Consider the following 13,573-nt stretch of genomic DNA (forward strand, 5'->3'; position numbering starts at 1 on the left):
GTGGCAGAAGTGCCTCAATGAGCATCGGCCACAGAAGCACTAGAAACTGAACTCTCATGACTCTTCTTGGGAAAGTTGGATATTCAAAAAGGGAAACCTTTCCTTCTCTGGTCATTTCTCCTGCTGCGACCCCACCTCCAGCAATAGCTCTGGATATCAAGTATGACACGATATTGAAATACGTGGAGGTCCAGGGATGAGTCATCAGTGGAGTCTATCTAGTATTCATTAACTTCCAGTAACTTTGTTAGTTCCATCTTCAGCAGTACTTCTGAGAAGAGTATTATATTTGGCTGGCCCAAGACGAAATCTTGGCTTATTCTGGTGCAAATCAGCACAGATTGAATTTTACTAATTTAGGTGAGACTGGAGACCCAGAAGTCTGCCTAGGATGTATTTCCATCAAGTCAAAACCCCAAAGTAAATGTTTATAAGGGTCTGGCAATGGGGGGGGGGGGAAGGTTTGATGCGGTGTTTTTTCTTTGGTTGCTTTTTTTGTAAAAATTAGGTAGAAATAACGAAAAAAGTATGCAGTTCAGTTCATTTGAGGTGGCGTAACAGCAACAGACAAGACCAATGTCTCACAACAACATACCATCTAGGATTGTGCTCAGTACATAGCATTCTTCAAATATTGAAACAGAACAGTGTTTAGACCCTGAATTTGCTCAAAAACACTGGAATGAGAAAAATACTAAAAGAAAGTAGTTGGCTACCACTCAAAAGGCTTCTGTTTCCTTGGAGCTGGGAGAAAATATGTTACTAGAAGTAGTAATTAGTGAAAGTATAGAAAGAGACAAATTGAAGTCTAGGTTAGTTAGATGCATCTATTGCCCACTAGCTGGAAAAAAAAAAAAAAGAAGGGGAAAAAAAAAGGTGCACTTTTCTGATTTTTTTTTTATTTTTTTTTTCCCAAAAAGTATCCTGTGGCTTCAGTGAGGAACTAGAAAAATTCCTCACCTTGGCACATCCATGGCATATGGTGCTCCATGATTTTTTCCCATGTGTTTTATTTTGACTCTTGGCCATGTAAACCTAAAAAAAAAAAAACAACCACAAACAAAAACCCAGAGATCTATTGGCAAAGAACACGTAGTACCAAATAACATTTGAGGCTCATGTGGTAGAAGAAAACTGATCAACAACTGGTAAATTATAGGTTTGACACTAATGGGGGAAAATGCTGTAACACACTTTGCACCCTCAAATACTCCCTGTTTTCATGTCTTTGAATGGGACCAAGTTCTTGAGCTCTTGTATGAATCTACTCATTACAGTTCAACAGTGTCAAATGCCAATGCAGAATGACATTCCCTTTAAAGTATCTTTACTGGGAAGTGAGAATATTTACAGATTAACTGAAGGCTAATCACTGGACTTCCTCAACGAAAAAGAAAGCTGGTCATATTTTAATTTTTTGACTTGACTTTCTTATTCTTTTTGGCGGGGGGTGGGGATTAAAAACATTTGATTTGGCCTGAACTAAAAGTACATACTTCACACATATTTCTAACCAACCCCCAAAAACAGTCTCTGGCTTTGAACGTGTTGAACAGGAAGCCATTTAATGTTGGAATGCTTGCTTTGCCGGTCCAAGAAACACACGTACTTATTACTCCTGGGCTATCTAAAAAGTTTGAGGGTGAAAAAGTTTAATTTATATGTAGAAACTTGTTTCCTGTTGTGTTTTTTCCCCTTGTGTGCCAAGTCTGTTTTTTAAACTCTATGATAGGAAACACATTTCCCTTTTTCTCCCTTTCGTCCCACTTTATTTACCCAGCTGTATAATTCACTTCAATTTATAGTTCATACTCTTACCTGGCTTGAAGTCCAAAGACACAGGGAGAGAGAGGGAAAGATGGATGTTGTGTTTTCATGGTTACTGAGGAAAGGGAAGAATCTGGGTGGATGTGAAGCTGCCTTTATATCAATATCAAGGGAGTGGTGGTGGGAGACTTCTCTTTCAGGATGTGCCATAGTATATGCTGAAGAAAGGTGAGGAAGAGGGCACAAGGAAAGCTGTGGCAGTGTAGAGTGTCCCATGATTATTGAATGAAGTTATGCATGTTTTAACTCTGTTTACTTTTGTCAAGAGATACCCATCTCAGCAATTTTTCTCACTTTGGAACTACTTGTATGTAGAATCATGAGGAGCTAAATAAAATTACGTGAAGTAAAACAAAACAAAACAAAATTAAAAAAAGTAAAAATAAGACCAGTACACAGATCTTTGGTGTACCTAATACACATATTTATGCATGAACTCTGCAAGGGAACTGGAAGAAAAACCTTTCTGAACAAGAACATTTTAAAATAAAATTGTGCATATAAATTAAAATTTCTACAATTAAAACAAAACCAAGGAGTGCTTGTAGAACTGTTTTTTATTTTCATTAGTTTAGGGTTATTGTTTCAACCAGCCTCTTAGTAAATCGATGATTTTTTTGCTGTGGAAGTAAAGCGATGGCTAACAAAAGCCATTGTGTTCATAACTATACATGTCTATCACAGCTAAAGAGAACAGCCAGGCAACTTTTGTTTACTACTTAAATTTTTAAGACTACAACAGCCCTTAGAATAGTTTGAGGTATTTTCGTTTTTTGATTTTTGCTGTCCCAGCATTTCAGTATTTCAATATTCAAAAAAAAAAAAAATCCTAGCTATTAAGTGGAGGGAATGTACCAAGAAGAAGCCCGACCTGGGGGTGAAGTGATGTAAAAATACCACTGCCCTTCCTATGGAGGTCAATTGGTTTATGTTAATAGCCTCAGATTAAAGTTTAGCACAAACACATATAATTTCTTCTGTATGTGCAAAAGATTCTTCACTTCCTTATACCTCCATCGCTAAGAAAGCCGGAGAAGTCAGCGCAAACCAATCCCTGTTCCTCCAAGACTAGGTGGCTGGGAGAGACAGGCTGCCGAGCACCATTACTTCCAGAGGAAATCACTGTTGCAATGAGCTCTCACGGACCGCCGCACCGCACCGCTTCCGTACGGGTTGGTAGAAGGCCAAGCATGGGACTGAAGAGATTTCACTTGGCATCGCCCGCATTTCTGCCAGTATTCCTGGCCAGACTGCCCACCACACCCTGGCTGGCGCTGAGGCAGGATTGTCAAATCTCTCTGGGAAGCAGAAATACTTAAAAAAGACTGTTGCATTTGTTGCACCTTTTCCCATAGATCTGCGAGTGGTTGCTTCCTAGAGTTGATGGCATATCCCAGATGGCGGCACTCTGAGGAGGCTCTGCTGTTTGTCGGCCACAGTGGGTCTAGAATTTGAGATCTTTCACCTCCCCAGTCCATGTCTTTTTCTGAAGAGAAGGTTCAAGAACAGAAAAAAAAATTGTTCCTCATTTCTGCCAGAACGGCACAATCCTTGCTACAGTGTCTCTGAAGCGAAGCCTCATGCTTGTTTGAGGAACTGTTCTGCCTCTCTTCAGGGATTTGGGATGTGAGAAGGAAGGAGGGCTGAGTCATCAATGCATATCACCCTGCTCAAAGAGAAAAGATGGTGCATTTAACTCTCAGTGTTTGGATGCCAAATGTTCTGCAAGGGACTCACCCAACCTCTGAACAGCAAAATAGAGACTTCCTTGGTCTGTCAGAATACTTGCAAAACAAAGTTAAATTATTACTTTCTCTGACTAAATAATATAAAAATGAGGCACTTAGTGCACCATTTCAAAGGCTGACTGCTAACCACCAGCAATAAATATATTTCACTGGTAACTGAATGCAGGAATTATGGTAGATCAAATCACTATTTGGGGCCTGGCTGAGGCATATTACAATGAAGAATTGGCAGAAGTAGAATGAGCTTCCTTTATCCAACTAATGTGCTTTTCATCCATCATCCCTTTTATTGTCTGAATAGACTGTAAATATTTTCTCTCCTTAGATCTTGCTCATTCTTCTGAGAATCCTTAAGAAAACCTATGTTTCCTTCCTGTTTTAGGAGCTCTCAATTTTATCTCTCTAGCACCAACTACAGCCACATTACTACAGACTTCTGCCCTGTGAGTGATCCTACACCAAATGGCATGGGGTGGCTTGCATCCATACCGCTCAGGGCTATGCTGTAGAGCACCTCACCTACTGTCACCTCTGGAGTCCATGGGAAGCCCCCAAGGACTTAAAACATAATTATTTTATGTTGTGACCTTTCAGAACATCTCAGACTGCTGCAGAAGTGTTTTTATAGCATGATGTCAAATTAATACACACCATGGAGCATGGTATGAGTCCGTGTGAGGGTACCCGAGAGCATGAATTTGCTAGAAAAACATAGAAAAACTGCATAGCACTGAAGAAGCTGAACTAGTGTTTTCTGGAAATAAATTGTCCCCCAAATAATTAGTGGATTTCATCTCAGGGAAGACTAGATTTATTCCAAAGGGCAGCCCAGGAATCTGATATCCATGGAAGAAAATGAATAGAGGTCCAGAGCCTGAGAACAGGTTGAATACCTGAGTTACAGTATGGACATATCCACAGTCTCTGGCATTTCAAACTAAACCCTAGCTCTCTCAACTCTTCTTCCTAATTAGCCACAAGTGTTCATGCTAATGACAGCTGAGCACATCCCTGTCTGCTGAGGGGCTCTGCATGATTTCTGAAAGCTTCCAAAAGGTTGGATGGTTCAGAATGTGTTCCATTCCCTCTTACCAATGCAAAAATGAAAATTAGTGGGCTTTTTTCATAACTTTTTTGTCCATATTCAAAGAAAAAAAAAAGCTGATCACAATTTGGTGTAACAAAGATCTCCTTCAATTTTGTTTAATCCTCGTAGGGTCATTCCAATCTTGGTCACTATTGTGCAAGCAAGTCTAGCTACCTGCACCAGTAAGAGGGAGTTGAGAGCCCAGGAGCAATGTTCTGACAGGCCTTCGGCTGTCTGAGCCTCTCTAGTTTTGGCCTGACACTTTCAAAACCTCAAGTGTCTGACTCTGTTCTCAGCAAAGTTAGTAGTAACAGTCCCATTAATTTCCACATTTGCTTGATCTGTGTCAAAGCACACATTTCATAAGGAAGTCACTGGAGGTTTGTGAAAAAAATTATTTGGAGAAACAGTGCCCAAAAAGAGGTTACTGGAGATCCCTTAAATCCGGAACAAGGACCTTGTACAGGGCACAATAAAACTGAAGGTAAGTTTTCCCTGACTGTAATGCAAGTGGAAGCAGACAGTCACATAGGGCTTTTGGAAGTCACTTATCACCAGCTAAGGTGTAAAGCCTAAACACGTACACAAGAGTGGGTGTTTGCTGATAAAGCCTAGGAAACTAAAATCCTTAGTCAGTGGTTATGAATTTTCCTTGCTGATATTAGAAAACTTACTGATAAGGATGTAAAAAACCTAGCAAAAACTTCGTAAACTTCCAAGCTAATTAGAGACTTTGTCATCATCTTCTGTATTCTGCTGGTATTAGCCTAAGAAACAGTGTCTTTACATCCATTTTTATAAAAGACTGCAAATGTAGCAATTCCCTTGCATGCATAAACTTAGATCCTGGAGGTGGCAGGCTGTGAGCCAGGATTCACAGATTAGACAGGATTTATGTCTCTTATCTAACCAACCTGAGCTCTAGCGGTCCACTGAAAAACAAAATACACCTTTCCAAAACCTTCTCAGTATGCCCTCCTTCAAGTTGACTACATAATACCAGTAGGAAACAGAAGTCTGTTCTCATTCTGCACAGCTCTCAGTGACTGGAAGTCATCTTCAGTCTTATATATACTGTATAGAGGAAGACACAGTTTACATTTCTGTTTCTGAGTTAGGCAGAAATGGAATGCCTGAGTTCTGCAGGCACTTAATGAGAATCATGTGTAACTTTTAAAATGCATTTTATTCTTTTCTTCCAACGTTGTGGAAAGTGTAAACAACTTTTAATGATTCCAGGTCATTCACTTCAGCTTTCTCAAATCCCAGAGCAAACCTTTTTAACTGTACTAAAATTATCTTCATTTTCCAAATCTTGCTATATTTGTATGTCTGTTGATTCCCTCACTAGTGTATTTCACAAAAAAGAAAGAATTAGTTTTAGACTATTAGTATAAAGACTCTAAGATGTCCACAAGAAAAATAAACTTTTGTTAATCCTATGTCTATGGAGATAAACCTAACGAAACTTTTTGCATAACCTCTTTATTGGTTGCAATTTACTTTGAAGATTAGAAATGGAAACATTTTTATAGGTAGTAGATTCTGGGGAAAAGAAAGTGATTTTTGCTTTGAATCCAAAGGACCAAGAGGCATTTCCATTAATTTTGGTTGAACTGTCAAAAAAATAATCCTGAGGAATTTTAAGAACCAAAGCATGTAATTCCCTCTGCCTCCTCAAACACTTGAGGTTGATATTTTTCAACCCAAATTTATCAAGAGTTGTCTTTCTACTGCATATAATAATAAGGTCACTTTTTTTTGTTTTGGGTGAGCATGCAAGAATACACATGTACATGTGGACAATTTCATACACATAGTATCAGGCTCTGTTTCTGTCTGAATAAGACTGTATTTTACAATTAATTTTATCTCTAGATATCTCTGAGCGTTCTTGTGTCTTTCTAGGACCTAACTCACTCTTAAAAAGCATTACCTATAAATCCAAGAAACTGATTCCTTTCTGTGAAATCTTTGACTGCTTCCTGTTAGTAGTATTTTGAGAAAAGGAACTTGATAAACACTTTCATGTTCTCTGTACTTTGCATGTTTATACATATCTGCAGATACATTTTACATCAATGACTTCACTGTTTACCAAGGCAAAAAAAAAATCAGCCAATCCATGTATTAATGATGTTGTTTATTCCTACTCCTTTTTGACTTGTGAGTCCAGGTGGGATTTGGGTTTCTACACTGTTTTATTTATAGATTATGTAAACATTACAATTTTCACCTCTGCAGAAGTCCCCCTAAGTCTCAAAATAAATAGTTTTTTGTATATCGCCAAAGCACCATTTAAATCTAGGTTGGCATTTAAAAGTCATTCACATTTACTGTTTGTCAGTGACTTCCCATCACTTTTCCTCAGTTTAAATGCAAAAGGATTCTGGTGGTTTTAGCTGTCAGGTCACTGAGTTGTTTCTTGGTTTGAAAAGTTCTTCCTGGTTCATGTATCATCACCTCTAAACCAGCTCCAGTTGCAGTAAGACATTAATGTAGAAACCTGGGTAGATCTGGAGAAGCCGAAATATCAGGAAAGCACCACAAGGTGACAATCATTTTTAACAACAAGGTATGTTATTTGTGGTTGGGTAAGTGCACAAACAGTGCACGGGGATAAGATTACTAGCTTCTACTTATCAACCATACACATGACCCATGGGACTGAAAGAAAAACAATATTTTACCTGTAAATGCATTAAACTTTTTTAAGCCAGAAGGAGACGAAAACCATGGCCCATACCAGCATTTTCAGAGAAACATTTCAGAAGATAGAACTCTGTGTAGCCATAAATACATTGTTCTGACAGAAGAGCTCCTCTCCTTCTTCATGAATTTCTACTACTCTCTAGCAAATACAATTAATTTATCCTTGATAACACAGTTCACAATTATTTTCCTTTCACCAATACATATACCATTAGGCATCACTACATTTGTCTTCATTCATCTAACAGATCTGCATTTTAATATCTTGAGGTTTCCTGGTGAATGCTAAGGTGAAGATGGGCAAAGCAGTTGAACTGAAATAAAACATCTTTGCCTATTCTTATCATCAGTACTGCCCAAAGTTTGCCTTGCTTCCTGAAATGTTAGATTGGTCTTTTTTTACAAATGTTTTGAATTTCGTGCTTTTAGATCTGGGATAGACATGGAAATAAATGCCAACATTACAAAATAAAAGCTTAAGTGCAGTAATGCCAACTGGGATCAGAAATATGGGAAATCTGTCAAAAAATTCTTATATTCAAATCACTTCCTCTCCAATTTTGCATTATCAAGACATTTGACTTATTCAGATAAGGTCTAAATAGGAGCCTAGGCTCTCCAACATGTGTCTGAAACTAAAGTGAAGTTGCCAACATTTTGAGACAAAAATATTTGGTTGCTAGTTCACTTTAAATGTTATAGGAAGAATATTCTAAAAACTTCAATATGCATCTGCTGTATAATACAGTGACTGTTTGAAATCTCATCATCAGTCAACTTTTTGCTAAATGGTAGAATAAAACCTGAATGTGAAAATAAAATCTCATTAATGCAGTCCCTGTACCTATTCTGGGAGTAGCTACTGAATTTTAGGGAATATATTATGAGGAAAAGTCCTGCTCAAACCATCATGGGGATAGAGTGATGCTTAGCTAGCAGTCTTTCTAATGACTTTGTTGAATTTTAGATCAGCCCATAAGATGTCAGGTTATGTGTATTTTGGAATAGAAATGCTATATAAATGCATGTGTGCATTGTGCATTAGGATCTGCAAAAGTACAGATAAAAAATACAGATTGGAGAGAAAGACAAATGTGATGGTAATTAAGTCAGATGAAACTAATAGATTTTCCAGCTGCAGTTAAGAGCTGGTAAGCAAATGGTAGTTACATATTTTCATCTTTCTAACATGGAGATGCAAGTATTCTATAGCTGTTGAATAACAGTCTTTACAAACCACATTGTCAAAGTATGAGCAATCAGTTTTTATTTTAATTTTCCAAAAGTTCTGCATTTTCACAGTAACATTATAATGGTTCTTTGGGGAAAAAAAAAGAGTTCAGACTGTTCAGCTAATAATGATAGCTTAGACATAAAATAATACTTTCTAATTATAGATACAGAGCGGAGGTCCGATGTTAACCTATTTTGTGGAGTCAACAAAAATATCAACACTCAGTTCAAGGAAGTTAACTGAAGCCAGCATTCTGAAAAGCTGTTTTTTATAAATCAATTCTTATTTCTTATATTTGCTAGTTCATACATAAATCTAATACTGCTCCCTATTACTACTGTTGTTTTAAACATCACCTTTCAAAAACTTATTGTATTTAGTCAAAAGTGTACCAAATTGAACTTTTGCCTATGGCATATCTTTCTCATGATGAACATTTCTGAAATGTTTCAGCCAAGTCTATAGGGATGTTCCTGAGAATATGCAAGAATTTAGAGATTCAGTGCTTTTGTTTTCCTGACCAGACTCATTTCACAACTTCGTCGTATTTCAGCTGGAAGTGTCTATGACTGCCCAACTTAGTGCTGTGGGCATGTGTGCTTAGCAAACTAAGCTATTGCTTACAACGTGTAGTCCCACTGGACTTAGGCACAGGTTTCTTAGCTAACAAAACAGCAGAAAGAGGTCATTATGTCAAGACAAGCCAGCAAAAACACTAGAACTGAGGCAGAGTGAGGATGTTTTGTGTTGGCTGCTCAGGTGCCTGCAGACTGTGCCTCGGAAGACAGGCCATTTCTCACAGACAGCAACACGTCTCCATCCTACTTTAAGTGACATTTAATTCCTTTTGTGCACTGAGATGTGAATAAAGAGCAAGATGTGTAATGAACAAATACCAAATTGCTTCTTCTTTATTTAGCACCAGTCGATCTGTGTCTCAATTGGAGCAGGACTTCTCTTGCATAACAGACTCACTGAAATGTGAGGCATGTGTTGAACACCTGAAGGTATGACTAGGTCTGATTATAAGTCTGCCTCAGTTCTGAGTAAAAACATATTAATATCAGCATTAAGTCTGCAACAAGTTGCAAAAGGGTTCTAGGAGGCATTTCCCCTCTCATGAAGAGCTCTAAGACCTTTGTTCCAACTCTAGGAACTGCAGGAACTGCACCAGGTGTAAAAAGACATATTACATCCAGCAGGTCCTGTATTACTCCACTGCAGTCCATGAATTGCCACTTTATAATTGTCAAGCAATTGTAATAACTTGAGCCATTTAGAAAAAAAGTACTCCAGAATATGCTTCTTTTGCTTTTCCCCACATCCAGCAAATTGAACTGATGTTAGAGTCATATGAATGTCCTGAATGGACAAGTTCTCTTCTGCACACAATAGGTCTCTGATGCATTACATTAGCAGAAAGGTGAACTGTCTGTTGCATTTCACTTTTGTTAGACTTCAGTTTTAAAAACAGTCCTCTCCCGTTCGTTCCTTCTCCCAGTTAAAATGTTGCACCGGGAAAATGCAATGACTCACCTACTCCTCCCTTCTTGCTACAGTAAGATAAAAGAGATTGGCAAGTAGCTGCAGAGCAAGATTAAGTCAAGAAGAGAAGCTCATTCTCCCATCCCATCACAAGCAGCATCTAAAAACTGCTGCCTCTGCAGACCTTTTCTTCAGGTGACTCCATCTCCCAAATTGACTGTGATCCTGAAAAAATGGCTCATGCCAAATAACCATCCAGATAATGCTGCAAATTCCAAGCTAATCAGGGAAATTGCCTATTCACTTGAACAACAGTCACAGGCCTGGGAGGCGCCAGCCCTCAACTGCAGTCATGCCTTGGCTCATTAGTTCTATGTGCCCCCGAAACCAAACTGTCAAAGGGGTGTTGAGTGCACAAAGCACTGGGCAACATTTGAATTAAATTCCTGCACAGAAGCAAAAATAGAACACTTTGAGCCCCTCCTCTGTTGTGAAGAAAAAATTCCTGGGCAAAAAAAATGCTTTTCTTGGTATTATTTAATGTGTTTTTCTGTCTAAAAAGCTAAAGATTTTTGGCCTCAAGGGGTTCTAGCCTGTTACCTTAGAGACTGTTTCTTTTAGAGGCAGTGGAGTGGCAGAGGGCATGCCTTTGTTGCTTACCTTGGCAACCATGAATTGCTAAATGCTGTTCCCATGAATGCAAGCCTTTCACTGCCATTAGTGCTTGCCCACAGGTATAAACATTCCTTCATGAAAAGGTCCAGGGGAATGTACACTACCTCGATAAAAATCAAGACAACAAACAAAAGCATATTATATAACAGAGCAGTTATATAAAATTAGATTTTAAAACAAGATGTGTCTTTAATGACATTGATCCTGGACGTGGTCAAATTTCCTGTTCCATTTATATTCCCTACAGCCATACCAAGCAGTGGCAGTGGGAAAGGGAGGAAAATGAGAAAGCTCAACAGGATATTCTTGTTTCTGTAACTGCAAAATGGAAGACCACTGTGTCTATACTCAGAACAAAACTGGTGGACGGTTTCAGAGGAATAGTACAACTCTAGCGGTCTCCCTCCCTGGCACCAGGGCAGATAGAGGAAGGAGGAAAGCAGAACTTGCTGGGACTGTGCAATGGCACTAGATCCCCCCTGCTCACAGGAATTCTTTATGGTCTAGCTGGGCAAACACTACAGGCAACATTCTCAACATGTTTACCTGTATAAAACCCTTGTGCTGCAAAAATAAGAGATTTGTTGTATTCTTCCTGTAAATGAAGCTGTTGAGTGTGGAGGAATTAAGTTCTAAACTTAATCCTCCCCTCCCTCCCTGTTCCCCAGTCTCCATTTTGTAAACTGATTTTTTTTTAATAAACAAGATTTTCATTCCATTATTAAGTCAATCCACTTTCTCAGATCTCATCTGATAGTCAGTACTTCTAATAAAACCTTGGCCCATCTGGCTTTTTAGATTTTAGCGAGGCGTATTTAGGAGGAGAACAATCTCTTGGGAAAAGGGCCACAACATGTCTCTAAATGCCTGTCAAAGGGGAGCCAGAAAGAAACTAATGGCTCATGTGAACTGAAAAGCTCAGACCACAGCAACACACAAGGAGGCTATGGTCTTGATCTGCCTATACAAGAACAACTTTGTACAATGAGACTGGAGTATAGTTCTGTGGCAGGTTTGTTGGGCCAGGAGAAGATTTCTCTTGCCTTGAGAAAATCCATGTGGCGGTGGTGCTTGGCACCTCCCACGTATCCCTCCCCATGAGCAGAGTGGGCTGGCCTTGCACCCACCACATGCCATGACACCTGGCAGTCAAATGAGCTCTTGAAATCCAAGCCTAATGCAAGGTCAATGTCGCAGACCTTCAGCTGATGGCCATATAGCTGCACCAGTTAGCCACGTGTGCACACAGATGGACTGCTGCTTCTGAAATATTCACACGCACCCAGTAGATGCCAGTGGAATGGCAGCTCTTAGGATACCATGTAATAGAGCATATCCACGGGCCAAATCCCTACAGAGCCCCATTGAAGCCAGAAGAATGACCAAGCTATTGGTGTTGTCCCTATTTGCACAAAGGGCAAATGCTCATTGCTGCAAAAAAATCACCTCAAGAGTGGTGATTCTGTTCCTCTACTCTTCTCTGGTGAGACCCCACCTGGAGTACTGCATCCAGCTCTGGAGTCCTTAGCACAGGAAAGGCATTGGAGGGAGTCCAGAGAAGGGCCAAAAAGATGATCAGAGGGCTGGAGCACCTCTGCTATGAAGACAGGCTGAGTGAGCTGGGGTTGTTCAGCCTGGAAAGGAGAACACTCCAGGGCCTTTGCTGTGGCCTTCCAGTACCTAAAGGGGACTTACAAGAAAGATGGGGACAGATTTTTTAGTAGGGCCTGTGGTGATAGGACGAAGGGTAATGGTATGAGGAAGAAATACTCATGATGAAGGTGTTGAAACACTGGAGCTAACAGGTTGCCCAGAGAGGTGGATGCCCAATCCCTGGAAACATTCGGGTCAGGTTGAATGGGACTCTTAGCAATGTGATCTAGTTGAAGTTATCCCTGCTTATGGCAGGAGGTTTGGAACTAGATAACCTTTAAAGGTCCCTCCCAACCTAAACTATTCTGTGATTCTATAAAAACACGAAGAGCATTTCAGCAGGCATAAGTAACAGCCACACCCCAGGCAAGCACAAAGAATGACAGCTGTCACAGGAGAAACCTGGCCAGTTGGCCATGCTCTGCCCTTCCTGGCTCCCAGCAGGGTAGCTGGAGGCTAAGCAGACAGGACATGCAGAACAGGAGACTCAAGTCTGACCAGGAAATCTGAGTGGCCTTTTCCCTTGCTCATGAAACCTGTGGGCTTGACATTTCCCTCTCAAAAGAAGAAATGCTACACTGACAGGAAAAATATTCACACACGTCGCTTTTTAAGACACTTCTCTCTTTCCCCTCTTGAGCTCCAGTCAAGCAGTTCTCAATTCTTTGCTAGCAAAGCAGCTACATTTTTGTTTTCCTTTGCCTCCATATTGGAGCACTGTCAGAAGGTGAAGGATGAAGTAGAGGCTCCTCTCCCGGGCAGGGGTTGGCCAGTTGCCCTTGGAGGTCCTGCCTCAGGATCTCCCCTCACTCTCCAGCCTTCACTTCCCCTCATGTGGCCTGACATCAGGCACTGACAGCCACTATGGATTTTCCCAGCACCCCGGAAGTGCCAGCCAACAACAAGTATCCTCAGCCTCTGCTGTGGCACAAGCTTCATGCCTGCTGGCCTGCTAGTGCTACAATTTTGGGCTTCTGCTGGTGTCACTGGGGAACAGCTTTGTGCTTCTTTCTGCTAATCACAACTGATGATCACAACATCACTGTCACCTTGTAGGGTCTGAGGTCTTTACTGATTTACATCATGTTCTTCTGTTGAAATACTGTCTATTCTACTACTTTCTGCACACATCTTTGTTGACATTTCCACTCC

At 40.1% G+C, this 13,573-nt stretch overlaps 1 long non-coding RNA gene across 1 annotated transcript; it reads right to left on the minus strand.

The window, feature by feature from the left end:
* Positions 1-2,494: 2,494 nt before the first annotated feature.
* Positions 2,495-12,307, minus strand: LOC113971195. Its single transcript, XR_003535473.1, has 3 exons — positions 12,215-12,307; positions 10,754-10,868; positions 2,495-3,493 (listed from the first exon to the last, which is right to left on the minus strand). It is a non-coding gene; the product is annotated as an uncharacterized LOC113971195 (long non-coding RNA).
* Positions 12,308-13,573: the final 1,266 nt, after the last annotated feature.

The sequence above is a fragment of the Neopelma chrysocephalum genome, unplaced genomic scaffold (genome assembly GCF_003984885.1).
Source record: "Neopelma chrysocephalum unplaced genomic scaffold, ASM398488v2 Primary Assembly neopelma1_23, whole genome shotgun sequence".
Lineage (NCBI taxonomy): Eukaryota > Metazoa > Chordata > Aves > Passeriformes > Pipridae > Neopelma > Neopelma chrysocephalum.